Source organism: Amphimedon queenslandica, unplaced genomic scaffold, assembly GCF_000090795.2.
Source record: "Amphimedon queenslandica unplaced genomic scaffold, v1.1 AMPQUscaffold_13480, whole genome shotgun sequence".
Lineage (NCBI taxonomy): Eukaryota > Metazoa > Porifera > Demospongiae > Haplosclerida > Niphatidae > Amphimedon > Amphimedon queenslandica.
Window position 1 is genome coordinate 318,281 of NW_003546284.1, and position 7,690 is coordinate 325,970.

General features: G+C 36.0%; 1 long non-coding RNA gene across 1 annotated transcript; it reads right to left on the reverse strand.

Moving 5' to 3' along the window:
• Window positions 1-1,557: 1,557 nt before the first annotated feature.
• LOC109580731 (uncharacterized) lies at window positions 1,558-1,748 on the reverse strand. Its single transcript, XR_002184333.1, has 3 exons — window positions 1,728-1,748; window positions 1,634-1,663; window positions 1,558-1,583 (listed from the first exon to the last, which is right to left on the reverse strand). It is a non-coding gene; the product is annotated as an uncharacterized LOC109580731 (long non-coding RNA).
• Window positions 1,749-7,690: the final 5,942 nt, after the last annotated feature.

Here is a 7,690-nt window from a genome sequence, read left to right on the forward strand (position 1 = left end):
TGAGCACTTTTATGAGGCTGAAACAAGTTGGAAGACATCATATTGGTAAAAGATGACTTCTTTCGCTATCTATGTTTAGAAAGCTTAATAGTTGCTTGACATTTGGAAAGACAAGCCTGTTGCAGTGACAGGCAATTAAAGACACAAAGACTCTGCCAATTTTCACATTGAGAGTCAAATAAATAATATGCTAGAATGTAGCAGCCGGCATAAGTCTGTACGACACTCTCCCTATTATTATGTACTCATTCTAAGACTAATTAATACAGCACGACATTAATACATAGTCAACATGGAACAAAAAATGTAGTCTCACATAGCCGGACCCGATCCCTTTTTGACATTTGAGTGGCAGGATTTCGGGTCTGGTGCACTGCCCTAGATCACTTCGTTCTGAACACCGCCAGACTTCCAGTGGCACTCTGGGAAACACGTGCAGCTAATAAATGATGTAATTTGAGTCATAATTGATTTTTGTTTTATTACAATAATACAATTTCAACAATAAATGTGACCCGATATGAGAAAACCAGGCTATCTGCGGGATTTTGGTAAAATCAGTTTTTGGTACTCACAGATAGAGAAAAAAATTTCCTTTCCAGCAATATCCCGTTTATGACAATGCGCAATAAAATTTGGAAGTTAGGGACGCTGTTTGGACGATTGCTCTGGAATACTAGTACAGAGACAAAGCCATTTTAAGTTATTTGCAATGTTTCCGTGTCATGCCCGTTCACGAAGTAAATGAAACCAAGCCCACCACGTAAAACCACACCCAAATCAATTCATAAACGGGGAATGAAGAAAGAAGCACTTTTGACTCGCTTTTGACAGCATTTGAACTATCTTTTCTTGTATAATGGCCTCTTAAGAGTTGTCTAAAGCCCTGCCATTCATGTTGACTTCAAATACTAGTATGTTTTTTATTACCAAGTTATAGAATTATTATTACGTCTTCTAGTGCTAAAAGTCCTCTTTATGGACTGTTTTGAACACAGATCATCCACATACTTCATTCAAATCCAGCCATCGCTTTTCCTTGAGTTTACAGGTAATAAATAATATTTTTATTTAGAAGTTTAATTAAGTTGTTTACATGTAACGTTAAAATAGTTCATGGTCTTTGCACTTGTGGATGAATCCTATGAAAGATTTGTTGTTATTGTTATGTTTAATGATGTTTCTTTCAATTACTGTTGTAGCGGGGCCTCCTCCTCTTCCTTGGCTACCTACCCCTCTTCCTTGGCCACCTCCACCTCTTCCTTGGCCACCTCCCCCTCTTTTTTGGCCACCTCCTCTTCCTGCTCCTCTCCCTCCACCTCGTCCCTGCTTCCCTTTACCCCTATGTTGTCTCCTTTTCTTCTAACAAAAAGAGATTAAGTTATTATTGTTTACATTAATGCTCCATTGTTACTTTGAATTTCTTTCCCTTCTCTCTCTCTGTCTCCCATCCCGTGCTTGTGTCTTCACCCGCCTCCATCTCTTCTGTCCCCTCTGTTTCGTTTTCAGCCCCTGTTTCTTCCCCATCATCACTGTCCTTTATTTCTCCTCTCTCCCTCCTTCTTCTATTAGTTCCAGCTGTCCTAATTTACAATGTCATAAAGCCTTTAATTTACACTTAAATTATGTTTACTTTTAAGAGCTGGCCGAAACTGTTCCAAGTCTTAAAGTTAATAATTAGTGTTAAATGAAAGTACAAGTAATTCAACTGTTATTAATTTATTTACCTAAGGGCCTTCCTTCTTTCTTCTCGCCTAATGTTTGTAAATAAAACTAACCAAAATACAATGCAAAGTTACTTTTTAATTCAATGGTCCTTCTTACATCTGCTTGACAGCAAAAATTATTAGATTGCAATCATAAAAGAAAACTTACTTAGGCCATTTGATTCTATTAAAAGCAATGTCATTTTCAATGTCAATTTCACTCAATCTTACCATTCTTTTTTGTACTGTCTCCTCTCTCCTCTTTGTCTCTGTCCTTTTTGTCTCTTTCCCCTTTCTCCTCTGTCTCCTTTCTTCTCTTTCTCCCTGACATTTTTTCTGCTATAAATACAGTTATTTTTAGCTTTTTAATGTACAACACAAACATATAAACAACTTACCAAGTTCATCTACCAAAAAAAGGCATTATAGTTATCACTATAGGGTTACACATTCCCAACTTACCATCAGATGGATGGACCTCAATGAGGACATCCTCTATTGGGGCAGCCATTACTTTTTGATTTTGAACTTACAGTTTCAGGTGTCTTATTTTATATCCTAAAGGTCACAGTTGACACTTGGTGTTCTTTGATTGGCTGTGAATGAAGCAATGACTTCTATTTCGGTATTCTTCTCCCACAAATTTTTATCATCAGTCCTCTCACCTGTAAAGATAAACACATATCACCTGCATGATAACTTCGAGACTAACTTTCTCTCAGCCGAGACTAACTTTTTCTCAGCCTTCCCTTTTGAGTTAGTAAGTTTTAAACAAAAATGAGTGTTTGTGTTTATGTTGACGTCTCACGCACATACTAGTTCCACACCTTTGTTTTCAAAAATGGGGATCCATAGTTTGTATGTCTTAGCGTTACAAACGAGTTCCTCTCCTTTAGGGGATCAATAGTTTGAATATTTGGCATTCAAACTAGTTCCACTCCTGTTTCAGGAGATCAATAGTTTGAATGTTTGGCATTCAAACTAGTTCCACTCCTGTTTCAGGGGATCAATAGTCTGTTTGTTGTAGACAAACTAGTTCCTCTCCCGTTGAAAGGGGATCAATAGTATGTGCATTACACAAACTCATTTCTGTTATTCATTTACTGATTACATGGACAAGTTCTTCTATTATGACCAAATTGACCACAATTACCACATTTTCTTTGTGTTGAAGGTGGTTCTAGAGATTGCCTTGGAGAATGTGGTACTTCAATCTCCATTGCAAGGTCTGGTGGATTATCTAAACCTGGAGTTGATTGTCGAGATGATCCTGTTGGTCGAGGTGCATCAGGAAGTGGGCAGGTTTCATCTTTACATTCATATCTGCAAAACGATCTTATCTTTTCGTAAAGGTACCATTTCCTTCAGTTGACATACCCTTTGGTGGTAATATATTAGGTAGTTCATCTTCCATTATTTGAGCGTCCTCCTTCAGCAAATTGAATTGTGTGACTGGGCCATCTACAGCTTGTCTGGCTGCAACTACACCAGGTGAGGTCGCATTTACAACAAAGTGTTGAAAGCCTTTGATGCCTTTTATTTTCTTGAATAATGTAGCAAAGTAAGTACACCAGTCAAGTGTTTCTACAATGAGTTCACCATTGCTACTTCCTACTGGTTGGGCTTTGTTCACAGCAGATGATTGTTCTACAACTTGAATGAAGTCATCCAATAAGTCCACCTCTGCTTTACGGAATTTTTGCTTTAATAGTCCAAAGCACCAGTCTGGAGAAAATTTTGTGTGTCCAACTGGCAGAAAGGATATTGAAATGGACGCACTGAGTCCTGTCATGACTCTCCATAAGAGGTACTAAAATAAATAAAGAATTACATTTAAAATGTTCATTATTGTGCATGTAATATACTTACTTGAATAACTGTGTTATTTTTATTTTGCCCTGTGCAGTTGTCAGCATTGAAATGGATACTGACTGAGTTGAGGCCATGATTCTTCAAATAAAAATGTACCATGCTTATGACAGGATTTGCCCCTTTACCAGTGTCGAATGATTCATCGATCAAGAAATTAACCTGCTGAGGGATAGCTTCACAGCACACGCCAAATATGCCACATTTCCTGGGAGTAAGAAAATAAATTGGACCTGCTTGTAGTGGACTTGAAAGATAGTGAACCATTAAAAAAGTAAGTAAGCTAGATACACTTTCATAATTATCATAAAATGTTACCTGTTGAGCATAATCGAAGCTATAATGTGCTACAATATGTAACGTAGCAAGTGGCCTTGTTAGTGGGGGATTGTAATTGTTTGCTGCATCAGTATACAGCCCTTTCAACAATAATTGTGCCTCTTTTAGTACATCCTTATAGTACTCCCTTTCCTTTTTAACAAGACTTCTGTGATCTAGTGCCTTTTGCATTGCCTGAAAATTCTAAATAATACTTGTGTTATTACAATACTGACTTACCTCATTTATCCTTTCATCTGATTGCATGTTAGCACTTCTTATAATCAGTCCACTTGTCTCTTTACAAGTGGCACACAAGTCAGACATAGGCTTCATTTTTTCAATATAAGGCAGGTAGCATCGCCACAACATGTTGAATGTTGTTTTAGCACATGCTTTGACATAAAGCCCTTCACATGATTCCGCATACTCTAAGTATACCTGCCTTTTAGATGTACTGCATGGTAAGAACTTCTTATTCTCGTAACTTTTCATTCCAGGTATTCTTCCAGGAAGACTGATTCCATGGACTTCAGCGTAATTTCTGATGAAAGCAACAACCTGGAGAATATCATCATAAGTCAAAGCATGGTTTGGTGTCTTTCCAGCATTTCCATGAACTCTCATAAAGTTAAGTACATAACATTGAATTTGTAAGTCTCATACCTTGGTATTAATCCATTCATTCTATAGTTTTTCATGATTTCCTCAAACCTGCTTTTGCCACATGCATGTAGCTTCAGAAATGTTACTCTACATATTTAGTTGAAAAACGATTAATTTTGTGTTGTGTCACTCATAGTTACAAACCTTATGACCTTGGTGCATGAATGTAAAAAATTGCCTCTTTCTCCCTTTCTGTCTCCTGTGGTTGCCAGTCGACAATCCCCCCATGGTAGATGTTGCTGCCATTTGACTCATAATAGCAATTTCTTGAACAGGCTTTGCCATGGCTTGTATGTCACATCTATATGTTTTTATGTAAGAGTGACTGAACAGTGCATAGCAATTATCTGAGCAACCACATCCATGTTCAAAGAACTTTGATAATTCTTCTTCCTCCTGTAGGTCTTCCTTCCTCATGTCATCACCAGAGTGAGTAGTTGAAGTAGCTGGAGCATGAGGCATCGCTGATTCTAAATCAAGATCTGATACTTGTAGCTCCACAGCCACCTCAGGATCAAACAGTGGTGGATTAATATCTTCATCACAATCTTTTGTCTCTTTCTCTTCTTCTTTCCCTTCCCCTACCTCTTCTTTCATATCTTCTACTGCTTCATAGTCTGTCTCTATCAATTAACAAATACACTGTATAACTAAGTATAATATAATAATATTGTGCATTTATACAGGTGATGGAATGTCATTGTTGTGATAGCTAACCACTATTCACAGTTAGTATGTAAACAGTGTTATGAATAAGCTTACCACTAGTTTCATCACAAAAGTAGTCCCCAAGAACTGAAGCAACGTAGTCACTGTCTCGAGGACCTATTTCTTCATTTAACAAGCGAGCAATGTCTCTTTCTGTAGCCATATTTTTTATAAGTAGTCTCCTTTGTCTTTGTTATACTTTAAATAGTTGCTATAGAGACTCCATGGTTACCTAATGACGCATTAAAGCTCTCCGTTTCTATTCCGTGGTCGCTCAGTGTAACATTCTCTGTGCACAATCAAAGTAAAATGTCGAAGGGCTTATAAATCGGCAAAGAAGGCTTCGCTACCCCTGATTTTGGTATCAAATGAAAGGATTTTGTTTATTTAACTTGTTTATGTGATAAAATGAATTTCGCCCAGGTAAAGATTTTTCGTGATTATGAGCCCATAGCTCAAAATGATTATTCCCGCAGATAGCCTGGTTTTCCCATATCGGGTCACATATTATGGAAAAGTATGAGTATAATTTTTTAACAGGTATAAATATAATTATTGCAGATGACCAGCTTGCCGTTGGCAATTTCAGGACACGTTATATTGTAATTATAGATCTAGCTAGCAGGGAATTTTGGAGGGAGTTAAATTACTCAAATGGCTACATTTTCATGTTTTACAAATTTTAATCTAGCAAATTTGTGGCCACATGCCATTGAGCATGTGCATAATGGTTCAAAAGAGCAGATTTTTATTTTGGCAAAAGGCTATCAAAATACCTAAATTGCCAAATTTAACTACCTTCAATTTTTTACTATACAAATCAAGACTATAGAACATGGTTGTGTAGATAAATGGAACCATTCTTTAGTGTTGTTATTGCTAGTCATAAATTAAATTAAAGAAAATGGATTATAATAGACAGCTTTAAAAAGGGCATAGTGTAAATTGGGTTTTGTCTCACATTATTGTATCTATCTGATGCTCACTGTAGGCATCTCATTATTAACATGTATTATACCTATAATCTACACACTTAAGTAGTGTGTATTTTAATAATAAAGTAAATTATGTACATGCCTATTATGAAGGCAGGTTCACAATTGTAATACCTCCCCTTATAGCAATTGAAGTCGGCCATGCATAAATGGCAGACCATGCTGAATGAATCAGCAAAAAATTAACGTGATTATAGTGTAGACTAGCAAATAAGTTTATTATGTGGATCATTTAAGGGTACATGGTTGCATGCATGCTATGCAGCGTCATGCTATTAATTAATTAAGCAAAACAGTGAGAGGGAGTATGACAAAAGAAAACAAAAGTGATAAGAACTACTGAAGTATATCAGCATTCAACAAAGCCTGTTTAATCCATGGTGTAACAAATTTCCCCAACAATTAACAACACAGGCATACAAAGTTGAAAACTGACATTTTACTTAAGCGAGAATTGAGACAGAAACAATAATGAGGGAATAAAGGTCATAAGAAGGAAAATAGGAAGGAGGTAGAAAGCAAGAAAGAATAAGTAAAAATATTATTAATCATTCATATAAAATTTGTAAATTGTTAGAGTGCAGCTGCAATTGTAAAAAAACATAAAAAATTTTAAAAAACAAAATGAAGTAGGATTCCGAATGACCAACGAAAATACAAAATGAAAATCCTACTCTCGTGACGCAAAATCTACTCTAAATTGTACTTTCAATGATATTATGTTAGAATTACGGATCACCTTGCAATGTAGAGTAGAATTTGCGTCACGAGATTAGGATTTTCATTTCGTATTTTTGTTGGTCGTTTGGAATCCTACTTCATCTTGTTTTCTTTAAATTTTTTATGTTCTTGTTTGTGTTGATTTTTTTATAACATTTATAATATTTCTTCAGTTGCCATTGTGATATTTGTTGGTTTCACACAAACAATAAGTTTATTATTATTATTATTGTTGTCTTTGTAAAAGACAACATTGAGTGAATAGATATGCTGAAAGAATGTCTACTGTACTGATGGCAAGTGAAATTTATACTAGTATTGACAAGAGTCCTCGTTCAAGGAGCAGTGACAGCATCCATCTTTCCTGCAATCCTTCCTGTTTCAAGTCATGTTATTATAACATTATTTAATTAATTGTTTGTTTTTGAAATAAAATAATTCATTACACACTTAATAAAAGAATAGTATGCTAGATTAATAATACCTTCTCTTAGCTGGAAACCTCCACGAAGTAGTGTTGCAGTTGATTAATAGCTTCATTTACTTGCTTCTTCCAGAGCTGCAGATCTGAGCATGCGTGACCACATCCAAATTTTGGAGCACATGCTTCTTTAATTAATAAAATGGTGGCATGCAGCTAAGATGGGCCAGATCCAGCTGTGACAGTACAACTTCTTTCTTTGTTGGAGAATTGTCGTAAAGAATAGG